Below are 26238 nucleotides of genomic sequence, written 5' to 3'. Positions count from 1 at the left end.
TGTGTGTGTGTGTGTGTAAAACCATTCCATACATACTTCTCCTTATCAATTCTTTCTCTGGATGCAGATAGCAGCATCCCTCATCTTTCTTACACCTTTCTTGCCACTCTACCCTCCTCCATTCGCTGCAATCCAGTGACTCTGATCTCCTTGTTGTACCTCTCACAAGACACTCTATCTGCAGATTCTAAACATCCCCACTGGCTGTGCCTCATGCCCAGAATTCTTTCCCTCCTCATCTTCACATTCTGTCTTTGTTGGATTATTTCAAGTCCCAAGTAAAATCCTACCTTCTACAAGAAGATTTTCCTGATACCCCTTAATGCTAGTGCTTGCCTTTTGTAGATTATATCCTATGTATATATATATGTATGTATATATGTATTATATCCTATGTATGCTGTTTCTCTCGAGTATTGCCTTCTTTTCTATCTCCAGTATTCGGCACAGTCCCTGGCACATAGTAAGTGCTTAATAAATGCTTATTGACTGATCAGTTGGCTGGCCTTCCACTAGAGATCTCACTGCAGGTAAACATGAGTCCATTAATCACTACTCTTTGAGTTTAGTCATTCAACCAATTCCAGATATACCTAACCTATATCTCACCTTGTCTATAAGGAGAGCATAAATAACTGTTTTTTTTGACATGAATTATTCTTATTGAACCCATGCTGGCAGTTGGCAATCACTTATTCTCTTTCACTAAGTTCAAAAACCATCCTTCCAATACTTGTTCTAGAATTTTGCCAGCTAAAATCCTTGGGCTAAAAGATTGATAGAATACTTCCCTTTTGGAAGTATCCATATCCAATCCTACAAGCACTTCTATTCTCCATGACTGTCAATGACAGTGAGTCCTCCTTTGTATTTGCTCTTATTTCAATTCTCATCTAGGTCTGCTGAATTGAATTGACCCACATTTAAATCCCGTCCTCATTGGTAGCAACTAAGAACTTTCTTAAACTCTCCTTGGAACATGTGTCTGGTCTTTAAGAACAGCCACTTGCATCTGGATCGTTAATGAAATGGGATCTTGAATGATCATGATCATGAATGATCTGGATATTTAGGTTATTTTCCTATGGAAAGAGAACAGGACTGGGAATTGCTTTGCCCAGGAGTTTCCTGGTAAACATTTAATAATCATCTTTCTGGGGGAAAATATATATGACACACTTTTAAGTTTAATATGAGCTATTAACATTTTTTGCCATTGCTTTTTAAAGTCAGGCAGTCAACAAAACAGTAAGCCAAGTCCTGATTCAGAGCATTTATTGATTTCCTAGATGTAAATTCTCACACTGAAAATTTGGTAATATGCTCTTGGGAGTCCCTACAAGCTAATTCTAGTACATCCTTGAGTATACCTTGCTCCTAGCTCTGCCATTAACTCCCTACATGATGTCATTTGAGTATCTCTCTAGGTCTCAGTTTCCCCAAATTTAAGATGAAGACAGGAACATCTGCCTGATCTACCTTGGAGAATTTCTGAGAGGATCAAATGAGATGGCATTCATGAAAATACTAAGAAAGGAAAAAGTGTCATAGAAAGGTAAATGATCATGATGATGACAACTGTCTTACTCATTTTTGTTTCTCCAAAGCATCTAGCACAATATCATAGTGCTTAAATTTAATATAAGCTGAATGAACAAATGAATGGCCATGAAGATATCTGAATAAGATCATAGGATTATTGTGTTGGAGTTGGACAATACAGGCCATCAAGTCTAATTCCCTTCTTTTTACAGATGAGGAAAGGGAGGTACAGATTGACTACTTAATGTTCAAAAGACAGCACAACATGATACATAAAGTGCTGTACTTGGAATTAAAAGGCCCATGTTCAAATCCTGCTTTCAACACTTCTTAGCTGTGTGACCACAGACAAACTCTATGCCTTAGTTTTTCATCTATAAAATAGGGAAAATAATACCTGCAAAGCCTACCTCACAGGGTAGATAAGTGTAAAAAGTTATCCCTTCCACATCACTGCTCTCCTCATCACAATTTCAACATATCAAAAGTCAGAATAAGAAATTAAAAGGGAATTTTAGGGGGAGTTTTGCAGAAGCTGCAGATGACATGTGAAGGTCAATAGAAGACAGAAAAAATTTAGAAACTCAGAAATGCATAAAATATGTGTATAATATCAAGACATTTTATCTTTTAATACCATAATAATTCAGACTTGTCTGGTACAAAGGGAAGGCCAAAAATTTTGTGCAGATTTTCCAGATCATGGGGAAGCTGCACCCTTAACCCCCATGATGTGGAAGGGATAACTGCATATTGATATAAAAATCGATATAGGTATAGATATAAATGTAGATATAGATACAGATACAGACAGGTAAGTGATACACTGGATAGAGTGCTAAGTCTAAAGTAAGGAAGACCTGAGTTCAAATCTAGCCTTACTACCCTTATTAGCTGTGTGACACTGGGTAAGCCATTTAAGCATAAAGAGATGCCCCAGTTTCTTCACTTCAGAATGGCACCTACCTCCCAGGGTTTTTTGTGAGGAACAAATGAGATAATATTTCCGAAGTACTCAGCCCAGTGCCTGGCACTTAGTAGGCATTGTATAAGTGTTAGCCAGTATTATAGTTGCTGTTCTGCAAACTTTAAAACACCTCCAAAAAGAATCAGCTAATTCTAAGTTGATCTATGACTTGGTGCTCAATTATCATGATGATTGACTAGAAAAGATTCAATCCCCAGATTGCCACTTTGTTGAGCAGTCTTTGTTGTCCCTCAGACCCTGATCAGACCAGTTCACAATTCAGAATGAACGATTTCCCTAGCCCCACTCCTGGTAGACAAGCTTTCTTTCCAAGAATGGATGTTAAACTTCAAAGACTGTAATTCACCATCTCTTTCCTTCCCCTGCGCAACTGACAACCTCTAAATCCCCCAAGAAAGAACAACATACACTTACATCAGTTGGTCAGCACTTAACATGGGGCTTAATTAAAGGAAGCCTTGCTTTTTGGAAGGAGAGTGAGGAGGAGTCAGCAAGAAAATCCATAGCACCAAAGACACAACCATTAATAAAGCCCAACTCAATGCTAATATCCCACTTGAATTCAAAACATGACAAATAATTGGAAATCTGACCAGGGATGAGTGGCAGAGCCAGTGGACCAGATGAAAGATTGCTCCTACAGCTGCAGGGTGAGTTAAACAATGGGTTAGTGAGCATCGTTAATGAAGTCAAGATTATAGGTTCAATCCCAGTACTCATCGGTTAGTTTACAGTCACAAACTAAACCCCTAACTGGCCAAACAGCTTACAAATATGTGCCATTGATTATAAGGGAGACTGGAGAAGAGCCAGGCTGGTTCAGTGTAAATTGATCCCTTCTACTAGGAAGAAACATTAAAATTTTCTTTCTATCCATATTTATGAACTGTATGGATATAGGAAAAGCTTTTTGTCTCAGTGAGCTTCAATTTATTAATCCACAAAATCAGGATAATACTTCAATGTCCAGAGCTGTTGTAGGGTCCTTAAAGTACTGTACAGATATGTGATGATTATCATTATTATTTAATAATAGCTAATATTTATACAGTACTTAATACTCATGGTGTTGTTCAGTTGTTTTTCAGTCGTGTCTGACCCTTTGTACCCCATTTGGAGTTTTCTTGGCAAAGATATTGGAATGGTTTGCCATTTCCTTCTCCAACTCATTTTATAAATGAGGAAATTGAGGCAAACAGGATTAAGTGACTTGCCCAGAGTCACACAGCTAGGAAGTGTCTGAGGTTGGATTTAAACTTGGAAAGATGAGTCCTCCTGATTCCCTGCCCGGTGCTCTATGTGCTGTGCCATCTAGCAGACTAAAAAAATGGTACTGGGTCAGTATTCAATGGTGATTAACATAGGTATAAATTGTTGTCATTCAGCCATTTCTGACTCTTTGTCACCCCATTTGGGCTTTCTTGGCAATGATACTGAAGTGGTTTTTGAGGTAAATACAGTTAAGTGACTTGCCCAGCGTCACACAGTCAGTAAGTGTCTGAGGCCAGATTTGAACTCTTGAAGATGAGTATTCCTGATTCCAGGTCCAGTGCTCTATCCACCTCCCCAACTAGCTACTTACAGTGAGTGAGTAATATCTTTGTATACAAAGTATTATTATTGTCATTGAAGAGGTACCTTGCTTTGTGAGATAGGTGACCTTGAAGATATGTTTATAAATAAAATTTTGAAAATCTGGAAATTTCCAAGGGATTCCTATGGTAAACTATTTTATAAAACAAGTTATTATTTGGTGGGCAGTGAAGAAAGAAGCTGGAATTTAGATCTAGGTTTTAGTCTATCTCAGCTGTGATTCTATTTTCTGAACCTCAGTTTCCTTTTCTGTAAAACAGGGCTAAGACTTGTGCTATCTATCTCATAGTTTTGTGACAAAAATTCTTTGTAAGCTGTAAAATACTATGTGAGTTAATGTGAGCTACCATCATTGGGAATCCCTTATAGTTGTCAACCATTATTAACTGTTAGTAGTAATAATAATTACCACTAATAACAGCAATTATAATAATGGTAATTAGTAGTAGGAATAGGGGTAATAGTTGCTGACTCAAGGTGAAGTTCACCTGAATGAGGGGAAAAAAAGATCGACATTTACCTCAATGTTGTGGTTATTTCCAACTATATCCCAGGCTCCAGAATGATCTATCTCTCTGACCCTTTATTCTTAAAACAAAATAAAACAAAACCTTTTTTAAAATTCCCTCTTTGAGGCTGTTGGAAAAATCCAAACTGCAACATTTGCATTTTAAAAGAGTAAACTAATTATTCAAATCCCTCTCTAGTGGGAGAAATTCAAGAAATGTGTAATTGATTTTTGAGGTGGTGCTTTGAATGCTTTAAAGGATACCACAAGTGATCATCTAACCAGAGGTTTCCAAACTTATTTGGCATATGCTCTCTTTAAAAAAAAAAAAAAATTATTCAGCACCTTACTAGGTTTAGGTTAGGTTAAACCTTATTTTTATTCAATATCATCCCCAATTGCACCCAAGGCAACTACCACCCCTCCTCAAACCCTGCCCCCCTATCATTCCAGTGTGCCCCCCCTCCAGGGAACATCACTTTGGGAACTTATGACCCATTTACGTGAGACTAGATCTAGCACTAGGTTTATGCTAAGGTATGAGATTACAGAAGAAATTGGACTAGAAAGTTTTTGAAGATTTTCATGTATTTGATCATTTGTTTTCTGCCCTCACCACCATCCTTCCACTTCCCCACATCTACAATCTTAAGGTCATTCTCAAATCTTTGCTCTCCCTCATGGCCAGTTTCCAATGAAGTGCCAGTCCGTATGAACTCTACCTCCACACCAGCTCTCTCATCTCTCCCCTCTTATCTCATCATGAGGCTGCTTCAAGAACCATTTCAAGTACTCATTTGCACTACAGCAAATATCCTCCAAATTAGTTCCATCGTTTCAAGCCTTTTCCCTCTTTAATCTGTCCTCCATACAACTGTCAAAATAATCTTCCTAAATCACATGTCTGAGCATGCAACTTTCTTATTCAAAAATCTTCATTGGATTCTATTGCCTCTAAAAAGACTCAGCCTAGCATCAAGAACCCATCACAACCTGACCCCAGTTGTTCTTTCCATAACTATTTCACATTACTTCCCTTCTTGGCTCTTTTCCCTTGTGTATCTATACCCATGGCATTTGAGGGCAGAAACACCTTTGAGGTCACTTGAGTCATTCTATATCAATTAATCAGCAAGTATTTCACAAAAACCCACTGTGTGTAACTCTGTTGTAGGAGTTGTGGGAGATAGGAGAGAAGAAGGCCTTATCCCTGACCCCAGATAGTTTACACTCTAGCTGAAGAAACATAACTAACATCGTGAAATGACTACAGAACAGTGCAAGATGGTAGACCATTGTGTGGTGCCCACTGGGAGCACTCTAGGTGATCACTAAAGGAAGGATTCAGTGTGAACTGAACTGGAATCACTAGGAAAAACTGTAGGGAGCGAATAGGATTTGAGTTGGGACCCTGAAAGCTAGATAGATATTAAATAAGTAGTGATGGGGGCGTTTTAGGTGGAGAAAAGAGCATGAGTGAAAACATGTTAAGCAGACATGAACAGAGACTATATTAGCACCACAGGGAGACTGGGATTACTAGAGTGAAATTTGGAAAGTCATGAAATAAGGTTTAATAAAAGAGGGCTTTAAAACCAAGCAGAAGAGATTGATACAACTAATACAGGGAGCTCATTGAAGGGGTGGGGAAGGATCACATGAGGAGTGGCTTTTAAGGATGATTAATCTGGCAGATCCTGACAGGACAGATTGGAGGGCAGTGAGGCAGGAAGGCCAACACATCGGTTAGAAGTCTACTGTACTAGACAAGGAGAAAGGTAACAAAGGCTTAGGCAACACTTAAGGTATCTGGGAATGAAAAAGAGGGGATGGATAAAAACCTCAAACCAGTTGCTTACTTTAACCTTCAGTGACCTACAATATCTGGCCCCAACTTACCTTTCTAGCCTTATTTTTCACCAGTCCTCTACATGAACCTTATATGGTCAAAATGGGCTACTCAATGCTCTCCAAAACTATTTTGTTCACTCTCATTTTTGTGACTTTGCTTATACTTAGGCCTAAATCTGAAACACTCTCTCATTTCCTCTCTGGCTATTTAAATAATACCCATCTTTCAAGGTCTAGCTAAAGTTTCACTATACTGAGAAGTCTTCCCAGTCCGTGACCAATTCACAGTCATCTTTCCTCTCTCAGGATTCTCTGAATTCTTATAGCATCTTTTTTTTATCTGTATGAATCATCTGTCACTTATTCTTTTCTGTCTTAAGTTGCCAATTATTCTCTAATTGATCTGTAAGTTGCCTAAGAGGAAAGATGAGGTCTTCTGTTTATCTTATACAACTATCCTAAGTACAGTTTCATATATATGTACGTTATACATATGTTACAAGTATATGTATACATATATTAGGAACTCAATGAATATGTACTCCTGACTGATGGATAACTTCCATCAAATAACTTCCAAGGCCAGTCATGTTCTTTCTCTTTTTAAAAATGTGTATAGTTTTTTCCTTTCTCCCTATGAATCAAACACGTAATTAGTTCTCCAAGTCTCTTAGGTCACATTTTAGAACTGGTTTTGACAGAGTTTGTTATCACTACAAGACACTGAGGAAAGACAACATGTCATAAGAGATAGAGAGCTGACCTTGGGGTCAGAAAGGCCTGGATCCAACCTCTGACATGTTCTAACTATGTAATCCTGGGCAAGTCACTTGACCTCTGAGTTCTCTCCCAATCTCAGACAACTCTCAGACTGTAAGAGTCAGAACACTTGTCAGTCTTCATTGGTAAAGGAGTTTTCTTGTCAGGAATTTCCTATACCAATAAATTCATAGGTCTGGTGAAAAACAAATAACTTACAGCTGCCATTAGTTACTGGAGGATTTTGAACAAGATAGATCATTTCACCTTCCATCTTATGCAAAACAACATTATAATATTAGTCAATTAGAATTCTAGAATCTTGAATCTGGAACTTTAGAGGTTACCTAATTCAACCTCTCTCTCCATACATGAATTTTGTCTCCCATAGCTGGGCTCTGCTTACATACCTCTGGTGATGAGGAACTCACCAATTCTTAAGCCAACCTGTTTTCATTTTAGTCAGCTCTAACCATAGAAAGTTTTCAGTCTATTAGGAGGCAGTTAGGTGGTGCAGTGCATAGAGTGCTGGGGCCTGGAATCAGGAAGACCTAAGTTCAAATTTACCTTCAGACACATATTAGCTGTATAGCCTCAGTTTCCTCACCTGTAAAAAGGGGATAATGATGATACCTTCCTTGTAGGATTATTATGAGGATCAAATGAGACAATAATTGTAAAGTGTTTAGCACAGTGCCTGGTACACAGTGAGTACTATAGAAATATCCACTATTTTTATCTACCAAGCCCAAATCTATGTCTCTGCAGCTTCTATCCTCCTTGTTCAACTCCGTGGGGCTAAGTAGACTAGATATAAACCCTCTCCTATAAAATAGTAGCTCACATATTTGAAAAGAATCATCAAATCCTTCTCAAGTTTTATCATCTCTAAACCATGTGCATTCCATCAGTCAATCCTGGTAAGATATGCTTTTGCATATTCTCACCATGGTGGTCCCCTCCTCTGGACCCCCTGTAGCTTCTCCGTGTCTCCTTTAAAATGCAACATCCAGAACTGAACATGATACTCCAGAAATATCCTGGCTGTTCAGAAACAGCAGCCTCTCTTCTCCTGGAAGCTACACTTCTAGGACTGCATTAGCCTTTTTGGTAGTCATGTTACACGGCTGGCTCACACTGAGTTTGTGGTAAATCCCCAGGATTTTGCCACATGAATCACTCAATCAGCTGATCCAAATGCAGAATTTTTAATTATTTTTCTTAACTTGTGAAGTTTTGTATGGGTACTTTCAGTCTCCTCTTCCATGATCTCACTGAGATATTTTTGAAGCTTGATTTTTTTTCTCTCAGTTTTGTAGCTACCCTTCCCAGCTCGCTACAACCTACAAATCTGATAAACTCACCACTATGTCAACATGCATGACCTTGATAACAATGTTGAAAAGAGGCCAAGGCCAAAGACAGAGCTCTGTTGAAGGTATTGTATGTCTATACGCACACTCCACGTGTATGTATATACATATACATGTGTGTACTATGTATGTATATTTACATATATATTTAATGCATGTGTGTATTTGTTCATTCTTGCCTATGACTTCATCAGAATGGGGAGCTCTCCAGTAATGAAACTCCATTGTAGATGGACAACTGTACTATAATGTATAGGGAACTGATTGGGACACTGAGAGACTTAGTGACTTGTCCAGGGTCACAGAGCCAATGTGTGTCAGAGCTAAGACTTGAACTCATGTCCACCTGACTTTGAGGCTGTCTACCTTTATTCACTCTGCCATACTGCTTTTCAGTGTATGTATTATTACCTCTGATATATGGATGAAGTATCTGAGGCTCAAATGTGATTTGCACAACGTCATACGGCTATTAAGTCTCAGATTTAGAACTTAAATCTTTTTCTTCTGATTGGCAACACTCCCAATATTTCATTGAGTCTCTTTCACCTTAGAGACATGTACAGGTCTCCAGTTTTATGGAAAGGCCTTGAATTCCTTCAAGGAAAAAAAAGATTTGAGAGGCAACTCTTTTCCCATTGGAAAACTCTTTTCCCCATGGGCTTGAACTCTCCCTTCCCTTATCCTCTCCAAAGGAAGGTAAATTTTGATGGCTAGAAGCTGCCCAGTTAACTTGGGGTTTACTTGCTAGATTTCTTTTTTTCCTCCCTCCTTCCTTCCTTCCTTCCTTCCTTCCTTCCTTCCTTCCTTCCTTCCTTCCTTCCTTCCTTCCTTCCTTCCTTCCTTCCTTCCTTTCTCTTTTCTCAAAGACCAGCCCTTAAACCTATTTCACAGTGGAGCTCACACATTGGACCACAATAGGTCCCTGCCCAAGCACCACTTAATGGTTATATTTTGGGCCCTCTAGGCTCCCGGTGAATATCCATAGTAACTGTTTCTCTTTAGACCAGCAAACCTGAGGGTCTTCCCTTCCAAGTCTGATTTTTTTTTTTTAAATTAAAGGGGCCATTCCTTGACTCATTTTTTAAAGAGGCCCACTCACTGAACCGGTGCTATCTCACTCAAAGTGAGAACCTGAAAAAGCCTTAGTCTAAAAGGGCCAGGGTCTCCCATTGCATCCCAGACCATCTCCAGTTACCCTGATGAATATCTGGCCACTGGACCCAAATGGCCCTGGAGGAGAAAGTGAGGCTGGTGACCTTGCACAGTCTTCCTTCACTGAAATCAAAGTCAACTGCAAGTCATGTCATCATTTCCCTGTTGCCATGGTCCTCTTTGAAAACGAAGGCCAAACACAACAACACAGAAGTAACAGAGAACAAAATTCAATTCTTTTACTCCCATAAGTCATATCTCAATCTTTGCTGCTCCTGCAGCTTCAGGGCCTACAAGCTTGATTCTCCAGTCCCTACAAAGTTGAAGTAAACATATATTCTTTATTTCTTTCCAACAAAGCAAAAGGTTAATCACTTTTAGCAAAAAAAGAGATTCCTGAAGAATATTTCATTTGATTTGGTCACCATGCTAGTGTGACTCAGAAAGCTGTGAATGTTCCCTACTCTTTCTCAATACAGTGGGATCTCCTTACAGAATGATCTTGAGAAAGCCCAGGGACGATATTAGAGGTTTTGACAACTTGAATTTCATTTTCATCATGGGACTTTTCGACAGCAAAATCATCACTCTAGGCCAAACTAGGAAGTGGAAATGGCCTAGCCAAAGCCTGAGAAGTACCAGAAAAGTTTTAACTCCTCATTTGCCCAGTAATTCATATTCATTCATACGAAATTGCCAATCAATTTTTTGTTAAGGAAAAACACCTCAGCACAAATGGCTTTCATTACATTTAGCTGTAACTGTAAGAAAATTTAATCATCTTAACCTGTTTAGTCTTTTTTCCTGATGAAAATCATACGTCAAATCCAAATTTGAGCCAGTTTGAGACTAGCCCCTGTCATCACCTCTGTTTATGATACTAAATTATAGGCATGAAATGAGCTAAAGGAAGAATTACAGTTGAAAGTCTTAAGTGTATTATGTTAACATGGTCTCCCACAGGAAGAGGAAGGCTGACAGGCTAAAAAATTCATAAATGAGTGCTGTGTAGCTTTTTCTCTAAACAAAGAAATATTTTCTACCTATCATGAAGGGTATTTCTGAGCTCCAGAACAGCTCTTCCTATGGACAATGCTTCATCTATAAAATGAAGGATTTGGATTAGATTCTATCTAAGGTCCCAATCAGGACTATGAATCTATAACAAGATTTATCTATGACTTGAGAAATGAGAAGAGGCAGAGAGAAGCAAAACCACCTTGCCCACCAATTTCCTTACCTAGAAGGCCTATCTAAATTTCCCTGCTCTCTTGGAACACCCAAAGAAAAGAAAGCAAATTCAAAGGAAATTAGTTTACCTCTGTCCTGTCCTCTTGGGCTGGTTTTCAAAAACAGGAATCTTCTCAGTCCTGTTCCTTTCCTTCCCATCCCAATAAAACAGAATTTTCTGTGAGATCTTATCTGAAAAGTCTACAACTAATACTTTTCCTCTACCCTTTCTAGTGATCATGGGACTATCATGGACTTTACCTCATGGGCATATGGTAAGAGTAAACAGCACCAAGGACCTGAGATGGAAAATGATCAATCACAATAAAATATGGAGGTCTGTTTATTACAATGCTAGATTTTGCTTTGAGACAGGAAATGAAAGCCAGATCTTCAAACCAAATTAAAAAGGCTGAGCCATGCTTGTGGTGGTCATCAGATAAGACTGCTTTCACTGGACATGCCTGAGTCTGGGATAGGATCATAGAATCGTAGATCATAGGATTTAGGTTTGGAAAGAAGATTTGTATCCAACCATGTCTTATAGGCTCAGAAAGAGATCCTGGAGTAATAGGGGTTAACAGATGAGTCCTCCTGACATTTTGGACCTTGGCCACCTCCAGTGAGAGAAAGACTTGAAGCTCAGTGTTAAAGGACTTTGCATTTTGAGATGATGACCCATTTGCCTTATTGGCCTCTGAGGGAGGAAGAGGTGCCCACTAGATAGATTTCAAAACAGGGATAACTTCATCCTCTCTCTCTCTCTTTTTCCTTTGAACTCCCGCCTCCCCACTCAGCACATGTCAGCATATACTTAGGTCTTAGGACTGGCTGCCTTTTCTGTTTGCATTTTCTTTCCCCTAATCTAAGTGACTCAACAGCAATCTTGAGATGGACTTTTTCCAGCCTTGAAGGGAACTTTCTGTGCTTCTGGGTCTCTTTGTTGGAGCTTACCGGCAACAAGAGGTGTCTAAAACTATACCTTTCTCAAAGAAGATAGCAATGAAGGGATGATGAGTCCTATTCCCTAGTCTGGTTCACCATAAAGAATGGATCTTGCCTGAGGGAGGTGATCAGATAGTGCACATTCAAAATGGAAGGAAAAAAGGCCCATTCTATTTTTAAAAAAGTATTTAACAGCTTCAGGTGTTGCATTTAAAAATGTTTTAAGTATCAACTTTCCAGAAAAATATAATAGGAGTAGCACATTACGGTGTCATTCTTTGTCAGTATGTGCTTTGTCAGTATGTGCTTATGAGTCTTGATTTAGGCATTTCTTTTCTGTGGAAGAAATAAATTGCTGTTGTATTCCTACAATGCACATTGAATACTTTTCTTCTCCCTCTCCAGGAGACTCTAGACATGCTATACATAACACTTTAAGTGATTTCCTCCATGTCTCTGAGATGGGGTATAAATAGCCAGAAGCAATTTTTAAAATTTTTTAAAAAGACCTTATCCCCTCTTTTTTATTAGCTCCCCACCTTCCTACCCCCCAAGAACTAAACCCAGTGGTCTAATGAGTCCAGAGCTGGGACCTCTTTGTGAGAGAGGGTGCTTTATTCTCTCTGAATAAAGCAAGGGAATAAGCATTTGTATAGTAGCTACTATGTTCCAGGCCCATGTTAAGCACTTTACATGCATTAACTCATCCAATCCTCATAACACTGGGAGGTCCATGCTACTGTTCTCCCCATTTTACAGTGGAAGAAACTGAGGCAAACAAAATTTAAGTGACTTGCCCAGGGTGATGCACTCAGTAAGTGTCTGAGGCCGGATTTGAGTTTCTCTTCCTGACTCTAGGCCCTGATTCTAGGGTTCTAGCCACTGCACCACCTCGCTGCCTATAAATGTCAGTGAGTCTACTGTTATGAACAAATATTGGATGTTTAGTTGGTTGGCCATCTCTAACTCCCTTGACATGAAGATCAGAAGAAAAAGTTTCACAGAACATGTTTCGGGGAGAAAAAGAAGACAGAATGAGAAAATAAGTGGCCCAGAGCCCCAGATTAAGGGAGACTCTCTTGGTTACCCCGACTATCGTAGGATGGTGGAGTTAGGGCTGGAGGGGATCCTCTGACATCTTCCAGTTCAGCATTCTGTTTCACAGATAGGGAAACTAAGCCCAGAGAAGTAAAGTGCCTCACTCACAATCTCTGATGTAGGGAGCGGCAGAGAGTTGGAATTTATTTCCTGCTACTTCCCCATCAGAACCCTCACATCAAGACCATTCTCAACTCTTCAACTTCTCCACATACTCCCCTTTCATCACCTAGAATGTCCTGGCAATTGTCCAGGCCCACTCTTTCATCAACAGTTACTTCCTTCCATTTTATTTTATTCATTCTATGTCCATAGTGGATAGATAGATCTCTGGACCTGGGATCAGGGAGATTGGAGTTCAAATCTGACCTCGGAAACTTCCTAGCTGTGTGGTCCTGGGCAAGGAATTTAAAACTATGTCTGCCTCAGGGTTTTTAATCTGTGAAATGGAGAAACTAATAGCACCTACCTCCCAGAGTTGTTATGAGGTGAAATGAGATGGTATTTGTAAAGTGTTTTGCAAACTTCAAGGCACTCTATAAATGTTATGATAATATAATGCTAAATAATAAAATAAATAATAAATATAATACCAAAATAATTATTCCTATAAATATTATAGTTATATTTTATTTTATAATAATAATCATCACCATGATCACTTCCATAATTATCCTTATTATTGGCATAGTAGATAGAGCCAGATGGGAAGCCTAATAGACACACCCTTGGACTTGGGAGTCGGGAAGATCTCACTTCAAATCCTGGCCCAGACATTCACTAGTGTTGTCCCTTAGCCTCAGTTTCCTCCCTTGTCAAAGAGGGATAATAACAGTACTCACTTCATAATAAGAATCAATTATGTAATAATGATTACGTAATAAGAATACCATTTAAATACCATTTAACACCAATTAAATAATAAGAATACCATATGCAAAGTGCTTAGCAAACCTAATTAATATTATTCTATTCTGTTCAATATAATTTAACGAGCTTTCCTTTATGGGCTGTTCCAGCTCACCTTAATTTCCTCATCTCAAAACTCTTCTAATCACAATCTATTAATTACAATGTAATTACAAGTTATTAATTTGCTAATTAGCAAATGAGTACTTAATCCTACATGGCACTTGGTTCTCTAATTCATAGTATTACAGAATCATGGCGTGTTAGAGCTAGAAATAGCCTTAGAGTTCATCTTAATCAACTCCCTCATTTTTATTATTGGTGTTGTGTAGTCTTTTCAGTTGTGTCCAACTCTTCATCACCCCTTTTGGGGTTTTCTTGGCAAAGATAGTGCAGTGATTTGCCATTTCCTTCTCCAGATCATTTTCCAGATGAGGAAATTGAGGCAAACAGGGTTAAGTGACTTGCCCAGGGTCACAGTGTCTGAGGTCAGATATGAAATCATGAAAATAAATTTTCCTGATTTTCCACCCAGTGCTCTATCCATTGAAGCACCTAGCAGACCCTAATTTTATATATTAGGAAACCAAGACCCAAGGAGATTAAGTGAGATTGAAGTTAAGATATCTCTGTACTCATTATTTTTCTCTACAGAATGTAAGACAGGCACTGTTTTATTTTTGTCTTGGTATCTTTCCCTTAGGGTAGAGCCTTACATAATTTAGGTATTTAATAAATAATCCTTGAATTGAGTTGAATTGAATTGGCCAAGGACATGGAGGTCAAAGCTGGGACTTTATCCCAGCTTTCCACCTATACCATGGCTACTTCTACTGATTTACCCTAAGTCACGGACACCACTAGTGAGCCCTAGAGCAGGACTGGAACCCAGGTCTTTTGGTTTTAGTTCAGAACTCATTCTCCATGTGTTGAAGTATTTTCCTCCAAGTTAGATCTTAACTCCTCAGGGATGGGGACTACTAGCTTAGAACAAGACATACACATAGACTGTACTCCATAGATACTGATAGATTGACTAACTAGTTGATTATTGTGGATAAGGTATGTGTGTGAAAAACATGATTATTTTGTCTCTGATAAGGCAGAAGGAAACTGTGCTTAAGGCCCTGAATCCAGCCCTCACTCCTCTGGGTGCTCTCAGAGGTGTTCCAATGCCTCCTGTCTTTTCCAGCAGGAAGTTGGAGAGCTGGGAGTTCTCTGAATCCGGGAAGATGTTTTGTTTCCTTTCATGCCAGATTGGTAGCCTTGTTTCAGTACACAGTGTCACTGATGAGAACAGCAGTTCTCCTCGGTGAGAACCAAACCCCCTTGCACTGTAACGGCTGTGATAAACGTCGCCTCTGTGGTTTGGCCAAACCAAAATAACTTCATGTTTATTGAGCAATTAAATAGCGGGTTCACCCTGAAGAAAGGGGGCTGAGATAAGAGGTTGGCAGCTGGGGCAGGTCAGCTTTCTGAGGAAGCCTGGGTCCCATGGGAATCAGAGCATGGCTGAACCTAGGCTGATAAGGCCAAGGAAAATGGGAACAGGGCCTTCCATTTTGGAACCCAGACCCCGATGGCTTCATGAGGCCATTTACCTTTCCCCTCATTCTAAAAATGAAATGGAAAATTTTCATCAAAAAGTTGCAATGAAAACAACTTTACTTTGGTATTTGAATATTGACTAGAGGGGGGGAAATTGTTTTAAAGGTAAGAACATCCCAGAGAAATTGTTTTGAGAATCATATCGTAGGGCTGTAGATTTAAAGGCAGAATGGACCTTAGAAGCCATCTAGTTCAATGCCCTGATTTTCCAGATGAGAAATTGAGACCCACAGAGGCTAAATGACTTGTATGTTGAGTACAGAGTAGAAGAGATGAGATGGGGACCTGGTCATAGATTTAGAACTGAGGAGATTAATAGAACCATCTATCCCAACAGATAAGGAACTGCTGCCTAGAGACCTTAAGTACCTTGCCCAAAGCCAGATGGAATAGCTAGATAGCTCAGTGGATAGAGATCTGGACCTGGAGCCAGGAAGACCTGAGTTCAAAGTCTGGCCTCAGACACTTGCTAGCTATGTGACCTTGAACAAGCCAATCAACTACTGTTTGCCTTAATCCACTAAAAGAGGAAAAAGTAAACCACTTCAATATCTTTGCCAAGAAAACCCCATGGCAGTACCACCAGTACTGGTGCGCTATGGTCCACGGGTTCCAGAAGAGTTGGACAAAACTGAACAATAACAAAGCAGAGGCAGGATTTGAACGTGGATCCTCAGACTCCAATCTAGCAGGCTTTCCACTACAATATGCAGCCAAGGTCTACAAGCCACCTCACCTTTCATTCAGATAGGAATGATATAATCATAAGGCTGATAATAAGTTGAAATATGTATGATGTGCTTTTAAAAGCACATTCACATGTATTATATCATTTGATTATTATGACCACATGGTGAGGTAGGTAGGCTGGGCAGGTATCTTGTGCCCTATTTTAGAGTAAAAGGAAATTGAGGCATTAAGAGAGACCACCAGGTAGAATATCAGACTGTAAAGGCTGGTGAGGGAGATAGTTTTGGATGGGGGGGTGGGGCTTTCTCATAGCTCATCAAATCATGACAGAATTATAAAAAATACCTACTACTTTGGTTGTTGTTTCATGAGACCTGTGATTTCATTCATAACTGGGCAGCTTTCAGCCATCAAAATTTACCTTCCTTTGAAGAGAAAGAGAGGGAAAGGGAAAAGGAGAGGAAGAGGATGAGCTAAGTTACCCAACTGGCTGGGTCCCCATTTAGGCAGCTCAGACTACTACTCGCTTGTTGTGTCCCTTACAGTCTTAGAGAGTTGCCGAGATCACTGAGATCCTCAACAGTTTGCTCAGGGTCACAGTCACTATGTGCTGGTGAATGGTAGGACTTCCACCCAGGTCTTCCTGAGCCCATGTCTCTATTGATTGTTCCAGACTGTGTATACCTAATTATGATTTCACAATAATATTGAATTATTTGTCAAAATCTGTGCTTTCACCAGAATGAGTCTCTCCCATCCTTAAGTCCTTCCTCTCTCACATAGGCTGACTATGTGACCCTTAACTCCTATGTGCCTCAGACTACAAATGATTGGTAGAGAAGATTCCTCACAAGAAGCTGCCCATACTAGCAAAATCACAGGTTCAGTCAAAATGAAAAATAAAAGAACTTCCCATGTTGCTGTTTCTATCAAGGTAGTTGTGTGGTATACTGAGAACTTTGAGGATCACGCAGTGATATGCATCAGAGGCAGCATTCAAACTCAGCTCTTCCAAACTCCAAGGATACCTTGCTATCCACTAAGGCATACTGCCTCTAAAGTACTTGATTAAAACTCATTTATTTTGATACCTGTTTTTACAGAAGCTGTATTTTCAGTTTGGTAGCTTAATGACTATATTTTTATTTTTACTAATCTTTAACTGAAACTTAGTATTTCCTTCAATTTTTAAAATTTTATTAATTTTGTTCTGAACTTAAGAAATAAAACAAGCATTTCCATAACATAGGAGAATAGGGGGAAAAATGATTATACATGAAACTGCAAAGCCATTATGTATAACTTGCTATTCTTTTGAATTGTATAATCATTATCATTTTTTTCATTTTTTTCCAGGGAAAGGTGCAGACTTCAGGGGAGTGTGAAAGAGGTATGTGGTACACATATGGTTAAAAATCCTCTGCTATTACTAGTTTCAGTAAAAAGCTAAGCTTCTAGACTCATTGATTCTCTCAAATTTGGGTTTGAAAATGCTATGGGATTGATTTCCTTGCCCCTCTCATTTGTAACCCGCTTCCTATCTCTAGAAGTCCCCCATCATCTCTTATTTCCTCATGATGGCTGGCTTCCTTCCAATGCAAGGAACATGGCTATTTTCACCAAAGCTGGGACAAGAGATGTAGCTCCTGGTTCTCATGGAAAACCACTGTGGAATGGGGGCTCTGTTCTCACTGGTTCACAGAGCTATAGTTTTTCCGTAATATTCCTGATTAACCTTGGCCATTAGGGGCCACAAAGGCCATGAAATGTATGTCTGATAGAATGTCTGATTGCTTTAGTAAAAAGTTCAGGCTTGTTTACATCAAGCCACACAGCTCAGGTTCTCGAGTTTCAGAGTTTGGCTGAGACCTTGGGTCAATCTGGCACCTGCCCATATATGGCTGGGAGAATAGAAATTCAATTTAACTTGGTATTGCCCCAGATATGTCTTCTGGCTTCTTAATTATTTGGTTTTCATCCCCTTTTCTTAGCCATCTTTCCAGCCTAAATAAGATAATCAATTCATTTGCATCTCTATCTTTTTTTCTATTTTTGCATTTAAATTGGTTACTTTAGGACAACTGCCTTATTTTGTAAGAGGTGAAAGGGGAATACAGAAAGGGAGGAAACCCAGATACCCTGTTGCCAACTTTGAAACTTTGCCAAGGCTAGCCCTGTTTATCTCTTTCTCACAGGATACTAGGTAGAGAATGTGCCAAGTCATAAGGTCCTAGTGTCCCTTTTCTTGGGAGAAGTTTTTCCTAAAGCCTTTACTTGATGGGTTTTGCTGCAGTTGTGGGAATGGAAAGCACAGTGTGGCTTGGGATGGACAAAAGATACAGAATATGTGTGAGTATTTTGGTGCAAATTAATTCGGTAGATCTTACTTTGTTGTCCAAATCTGTGATTTCATTTGTGGGAACTCCCCACATGGAAATTGTCTCCACTGCCACAGAACCTCCTCATCTGCCCATGAAAGTCCTAGAGGATTGCCTGAAACAGGGAAGATTAAGTGACTTCCCCAGAATAGCACAGACAGGACTTGAACACAAGTCTTCCTAACACTGCTACACCAGTTTTCCTTTCCTATAGATCTTTATCAAGAGCTATTATAGTATCCAGAGAAGCTGTGTATCATTGTGGTTAGCCATGGAGTTGGGGAGACTGCCTCTGATGCTCATTAACTATATGACTGTGGGTAAGTCATTTAACCTTTCAGTGCTCCATCGAACTGTTCTAGACTCTAAGCTACAGAAGAGTTGCTGATTTGAGTTGCTGTACCAGCAGAACATAAGCTTTAACAAAATACACATAGGTGGAAGGGTTCTACGTATGAGTGGACAGCGGCATGATGTACAGGTGTTTGTCATCCAAGGACCAGCCTAGCTTGGAGAGGCTCATCACCCAAAGACTGGTAACCAGGTGATAAATCATTTCCCCATAGCAATTCACAAATACCATCTACTAAGATAGTAGTTTAAGGTTTACAAAGCACTTATGTGATGTCATTTGATCTTCACAACAGAGAGGTTTTACAGATGAGGATACCAAGGCTGAAAGAGGTTAAGTGATTTATGCAGAGTCACATAGTAACTAAGTATCTGAGGCAGGATTTGAACTCAGGTCTTCCTGACTCCAAGTGCAGCACACTATCTCTGTGTCAGCCTCATCCTCTTCACATTCAAGCAGAAGCACAACAAAGTCACGGTCTTACAATGTCATAGGGATTTCCCATCTTCCTTTACATTCCTAACTTCTGCATTTTTATTGGTAAGCACTATTCATTTGCAGAGCCAGAACTGGGGCAGAATTATTGGAGGTTTTTCCCTGGCACCAAGATTGAGAACTCAAAAAATGTAAAATGATGATTTTAAATGATTTTGCAATTTTAAAATGCATGACATTTATATTTTGACAGCTCAATTAATCCATTAGTAGTGTACCCCAAGTCCCAGATCCCTTTGGTAGGGGACTTTGACCTCACTGGTGGAGATCAATGCCCAGAACCTGCATGAGGGGCAGAGCAGAATTGATGAGAATTGGGGGGGAGGAGATACTCATTTCTCTATGAGCTCAAGATTGTCTTCCTGTTTCTTTGGGCTTTCCAATCACTACAGGTACTTCTGGCTTCTAGCTTTGACGCAAGGCATGGATGATATCAGCCGTACTTCACATTGTTGAAGGAAAAGACTCCGAGAAAAAGCTAGCAATCTCCATCAAGTCTTTGTCTTCAGCTTGCTATATTAGACACTTCAGGGAACTTTCCTTGGATGAAATCTAGGACTCTTTCTTAGTTGAAATTGGTTACCTTGTTCCCAATGGGAGTGCTCCTTTCCTCTTTATTGTCTGGTATTATACTCTCCTATGCACACTTTCTCTGATTTCTGTTTTGCTATTTGGATGAATGGATTTCTTGGCTATTTTTATGTGTGTTCATCTTGGAACTTGTATTTGGTGGGAAAGGGGTCAAACCTTAGATACTGAGTTTGGAGTGCTGCTTCCCGTATTAATGAAATAGTGATCAAAAGTTAAGTTGAAGCTGAAAACCATATCCCCTTGCCTAACAATATTTATTTAAGGGAGCATTTAGATATAATTCTACCATGGAACCCCCTGAGGACAGCTGAGTGGCCATGCATCTGACCCCAACCTCCTGCTTCCCGTCCTAGAAGGAACTAAAGTCTCCCTTGGAGAAGGGGGGAGGAGTGGGAAGAAGTGGCTAGAAATCTCTATTTTGTCTCCCTTTGAGCCACACGATGACATTGTCATCCTACATGTGGGGGACTGCCCTGGCAACATAGTACAAAAACTAGTCAGACTAATTAGTTAAATTAGGAAGTTATAATATATTTTACATGATTTCACATGTATAATCGATATTATATTGGATTCCTTCTCAAGGAGTGGGAGTGGAAGAAGGGAGAGAGAAAATTTGGAACTCAATATTTCAGAAAATGAATTTTAAAAAATTATGTATAATTGGATCATATTTAACAAAATAAAAATATATTGGGAAAATAAATCAGGAAGTTATCAGTTGACACTCTTTCTTCCCTTTCAAGCAAAAGCGCACCCAATAATAGCTTTTTAGCATCCTGGGGGGTTTCCCAAATGGGACAATCAGTGTCAAGGATCTCTTACCCCATTTGAGGATACATGGCATTTACTTAATTCCCATTCTTTGTTCATAAGCACACAGGTTTACAAGGCTATGAATACAAGTAGTTTTATTTATAAGTTAATGGAAACATAGGATATAGAAATCTAAGTACATAGAAATGTGAGTAATCCTCTCCCTAAAGACTTATATGATCTCTATAACTTACAGTATTGTCCTGGATGAGGCTCCAATCAGGAGCAATTGAAGTTTATTCTACAGCACTGGGGCTCCCCCTACACAGCTCTTTTTCGCGGAATTGCTTGCTTCCCATAATTCTTGCCTCCCATCTTTCAGCAAGCGTTGCTCCATTTTTGTTCCCCATCAATGTTCACAGTCTATCCATCACCTTCTGCCATTGTATGGTAGCTTCCTTCAGGTCCCAGCACATGGCACTTGTTTACCCATTGGTATAGTCTTCCACAGTCCTGCCTTCTACTCCAGTCTCGTTATGGCAGCTCTTTATTCTTCCTGGCCCAGGGTGTTGACCCTATGCCTCAGCAGTTCCCCTTTCTTCCACCAGATGGTGCTCATCACCAACATCCTTGGCTTTCTTCCTCTACTCTCTGAAATTGAGCTCTCTGGAAGATAGCGGTGGGGGAAGCTAGGTGGCACAGTGGATAGAGTGACAGGCCTGGAGTCATGAAGACCTGAATTCAAATCCGACCTCAGACACTTAACTATCTGTGTGACCCTGGGAAAGTCACTTAACCCTGTTCACCTCAGTTTCCTCTTCTGTAAAAGGAACTGGGGAATAAATGGCAAACTACTCTAATATCTTTGCCAAAAAGACCCCAAAGGAGCTCACAAAGAGTTCAACATGAGTGAATAACAAAGACAGAGTTTATCTCCTTTCTCAGAGGACCAGCTCACTTACCCACTTAAATGACCTACATCGGAAATGATTCTCTGAAACTCTTTATTATACTTAGTTTTTTTAATCTCATGCCTTTCTTATTTTGAGCCATCTTTTGTACATGATTCCTATAGTCCCATAATAGATCTGTTTCACTGGGATAGGAGGAGAGGAGATGGCAGGGGAGAAGTAAAAGAATCCCACCATTTTGTATCACTTAAGCAAGTCTGTCTCTAATGTCATGAAAGCTAATGATGAATCAATGTCATTCATCCCCTCTGCCTCCCCAGGGTCTATGACTTGTATCAGCACTTCTCTACGAATCTCAGCTGGAGCACCCCTTCAGTTTCCCCAGATGTCCCTCCATTCTCCTTCCCCTATGATTACCGAAGGCTACAAGGAGAACTGCATCGCAGATGCTGAGGAGAGGGAGAGAAGCGTAACACCTGCTACATTTGTTACCAGTGGATTGATTAGCAATCTGGGGGTTTGGACTTGATGGGAGGACACAGTGGTAAGAAGCAGTCATAAGAACATGAATTCCCTTTCATGTGTCATGAAAAGTAGAAATTACTGAGTTTTGAATTCCATATAAAGACAAGTTTTGTAACACCTAAACTGTCCGAAAATGGAAAGCAGGGCCTGCTTTCTGAGTGAGTTTGCTTTCACTAGAAGCATTCATGCAGAAGATGGATGACCACAGCTGGCCTAAAGGAAGTTCTTATACTGGCCAGAAAATCAATTTAATTAATATTAATTAATTAATGTGTGTTGAATTATTGAATGAGACATTGAAGTAGATGACCTCTAAAGCCCTTTCTAATTGTAAGATTCTATGGCTCCATGTTCTCTAATATTACTCATGGTCCTTCGCATAGTGTTGGCACATGGGTCTTTAGTAGATATTTGATTGTTTAATTGATTGAATGACAAGCTAATAATCCTACAGTGGAATCCAAGTGAATTTTCTCTCTTCCTCCTTCTTGTGATGTTTCCATCACACTCCTTCTCTAGGAAGGACATCACAAGTCATGGGCCAAAATTGAATTGAGCACTTCTTTCTGCCCTCCAGAGTCTTCCTCATAGCAGAGGGGAATTATGCTGCCTCCTTTGCATTAGATAGGTCCTATTTCTTTACAGTCTCAGATGTTGCTCTAGTACCTGACCCAGGAGGACATGAAACAGCTGATCTTGAAATTATAGTAAATTATCAACATGGAACCTGGCCAGTCTTGATCATTCAAACCCCTTCTAGAGTTTAAAGGTTTAGCTCTTTGGATTGACTGATAAATGAAGCTGTCAAGTAAGCAAACATTTATTAAGCACTCACTCCATGTCCAATATATTTGCCAAGAAAACCCCAAATGGGATCACTAAGTCATTTATTGGGCAGCTAGGTGACACTGTAGATACAGTGCCAGACCTAGAGTCAGGAAGACTCATCTTCATGAGTTGAAATCTGGCCTTGGACACTTACTAGCTATGCAACCCTGGGCAATCCACCCACTTCTGTTTGCCTTAGTTTCTTCATGTGTAAAATGAGCTGGAGAAGGAAATGGCAAACCTAGAAGCTAGAGGTGTGTTTGCCAAGAAAACTTCAAATGAAGTCCCAGAGAGTCAGACACAATGGAAAAATGACTGAACAGCAACAAATGTGTCAGGTTCTGTGCCAAGCACTGGGAATACAGAGAAAGGGGGAGAAAATTGTTCCTTCTTTTAGGCTTACAGTCCACTAGTGGACACAACATGCAAACAATTATGTACAAACATGATATAAATAGAATAAATTGGAAATAATCTTAGAAGGAAGGCATAGGCTTTAGGTGGACTGAGAAAGGCTTCTTGCAGAAGACTGGATTTTTTTCTTAGACAAACAAGAAATCAGGGAAGTCAGGAAATTGAGAGGAGAAAGGGAATTCTAGGCACAGTGGATAGCCAGAGAAAATGTGTACGGTTAGCAGATAGGGTGTTCGTGTGAATTGAACAGCCAGAAGGGGAGTGCCTTTGGATCCCAGAATATAAGGCTAGGAATAAGGTATAAAAAGATTAGAAATATAGAAAGTGACCAGGATATAGAATGCTTTAAAGACAGTAAGATCATTTTATATTTGATCCTGGAAGTAATAAAGAGTTTTTATTGACTTGGTTTTTATTTATTAGGGAATTTTATTGACTTGGTCATTTTTCAGTCATGTTCTACTCTTCATGACCCCATTTGGGGCTTTCTTTGCAAAGTAATTTGCCATTTCCTTCTCCAGCTCATTTTGCAGATGAAGAAACTTAGGAAAACAGGGTTAAGTGACTTGCTCAGAGACCCACAGCTAGTAAGAGTCTGAGACTGGATTTGAATTTCTGACTACAGACCTGGTGCTTTATTGCACCACCTAACTACGGCTGACATAGTCAGATATGTTCTTTTGGAAAATCATTTTGATGGTTAAATAGAGGATCAGCTGGAGTGGAGAGAGACTTAAGGCAGGGAAATCAACCAGCAAGCTATTTCGATAGTTATATTTATTTATTTATATTTCAATAGTTCATGTAAGAGTTGAAGGGGACCTTGATACAGCAGTGATCTCCTGTGCCTTGCTCATCTTCTATGTTTTCCCCTCTAGTGACTTCTTTCCATCTATTTATAACATGCTCAGGGCTCCCCACATCTAAGAAAACCTCACATCTCTTTCCTCTCCTTCCTCTCCTTCACTGTAAAGCATCTTGAAAAAATACCTGATACCTCCACTTCCTTAATCTTCTCTGCCCCCCCATGCCCCCACTCTGAATTTCCAAACTCAAATCCCCATTTTAGACCTCATTTTCAAAGATCCCTCAACAGCATTTGATATTATTATTCACTTCCTCTTGCTACTACCTTTAGACACTATCTCCTCTCGTCTTCAGAGACCCCACATTCTGCAATTTCTCATGCCTCTGTAACCACTCCTCTACTGGCTCTTTTGTCCTCTTCCCAACTGCTTATTATGGGTTTTCCCCCAAGGTCTATCCTTGTCTCTTGCCTCCTCTCTGCAGTCTGCCCTTTGGCAATCTCATTCACTCCAAAAGCTTCAAATACCAAATGTACAGAGATTTTAACCTTTGTTTCGTGTTTCATGTCTGTGTGTGTGTGTGTGTGTGTGTGTGTGTGTGTGTGTGTGTGTGTGTGTGTGTGTGCATGAATCTTTCTGGCAATCTGGGGAAACCTATGGACTCTTCAGCGTAATATTTTTTTACTCATAATGGAAAGAAATGTTAAATTTCAGTTACATATCCATGAAAATAAAGATTTTTTTTTTCCCATGCAGACTCCTTGAAATCTTTCCATGGACCAATTTAACATCTCATAGAGATAATTCCCAAGCTTATAACTCGAATCCTAGCCTCTTTTGATAGCTCTAAACCTGGAATATCTCCACCTGGATGTCACAGCAGGACATCAAATTCAACAGTTCCAACAAGAATTTTATTAGGTTCTCCCTAAATGTTCTCCTCCTTCTAATTTCACTATTTCTGGCTGTAGTACCACCATTCACCCAGTCTCCCACATTCCAAGCCTTGGGGCTAACTTTTAGTTCTTCTCTTTCCCCTCATGTCCAGTGACTCTTGAGTCTATCTCTTCCCCTCTTGTCTCACTTCCACCATGTCATTGCCGTTGCCAAACTCTTACTGCCAGTGGTCTAAACTATTTCAATAGCATCCTAACATCCTAACATGTGCTCCTGTCTCCATTCTCTATCCCTTTAGTCAGTTCTCCCTTAAACAGACCAGGTTCAAGCCCTTTCTCTGTCTTCTAGGAGTAAGGAGGACCTGAGTTCAAATCTCACCTCAGACACTCACTAGCTGTGTGACCTTGGGCAAGTCACTTAACACCATTTGCCTCATCCTGGGTCATCTTCAGTCACCCTGATGAATATCTGGTCACTGGATTCAGATGACTGTGGAGGAGAAGTGAAGCTGGTGACCTGCACAGCCCTCCCTCACTCAAAACAAAGTCAGGTGCAAGTCATGTCATTATTTCTCTGATGGCATGGTCTTCTTTGGCAACGAAGGACCAACACACACACTTATGTGACACTGGACAAGCCACTTCTCCTCTTTGGATTTCAGTGTACTCATTTGTAAAATGAAAGATTCCAAATAAATGACATTCAAGGATCTTCTAATTCACATGTTCTGTGATTTTAGAATTATTTGATTTCCTGACCCACTTCTCTGAGTTCCCTAAGAATGGAGCCAAAGAAGAGATATTGTGAGCAGCTCTTTTCTTTACCATCAAAACCAATGGGAGCCAAACATAAGGACTATGTTCAGAATATATTCTTGGAAGTTGCTTCAGCCAAAAAGTCAAAGAGCTATATTCCAGCCCAGGGGATGGTAGATGACTCAGGTCCTGAAGCACAGAATGATTTGTCATCCAAAAGCCCCCAAAACATGGCAGAGAAATCTTGATGAGTAGATCATGGAAGATAATGTGAATTTTCT

At 39.8% G+C, this 26238-nt stretch overlaps 1 long non-coding RNA gene across 2 annotated transcripts; it reads left to right on the top strand.

Moving 5' to 3' along the window:
• LOC140506391 (uncharacterized) lies at positions 1–25531 on the top strand. Of its 2 annotated transcripts, XR_011967911.1 has the most exons (5): positions 1–1555; positions 8553–8679; positions 17606–17639; positions 18445–19171; positions 22053–25526. It is a non-coding gene; the product is annotated as an uncharacterized lncRNA (long non-coding RNA). The 2 variants fall into 2 exon arrangements; XR_011967910.1 differs by having other exon boundaries at positions 18445–25531.
• The last annotated feature ends 707 nt before the right edge of the window (positions 25532–26238 follow it).

This window comes from Notamacropus eugenii, chromosome 5 (genome assembly GCF_028372415.1).
Source record: "Notamacropus eugenii isolate mMacEug1 chromosome 5, mMacEug1.pri_v2, whole genome shotgun sequence".
Lineage (NCBI taxonomy): Eukaryota > Metazoa > Chordata > Mammalia > Diprotodontia > Macropodidae > Notamacropus > Notamacropus eugenii.
Note: the sequence above shows the minus strand (reverse complement) of the source record. Positions and strands in the feature narration are given on the sequence as shown.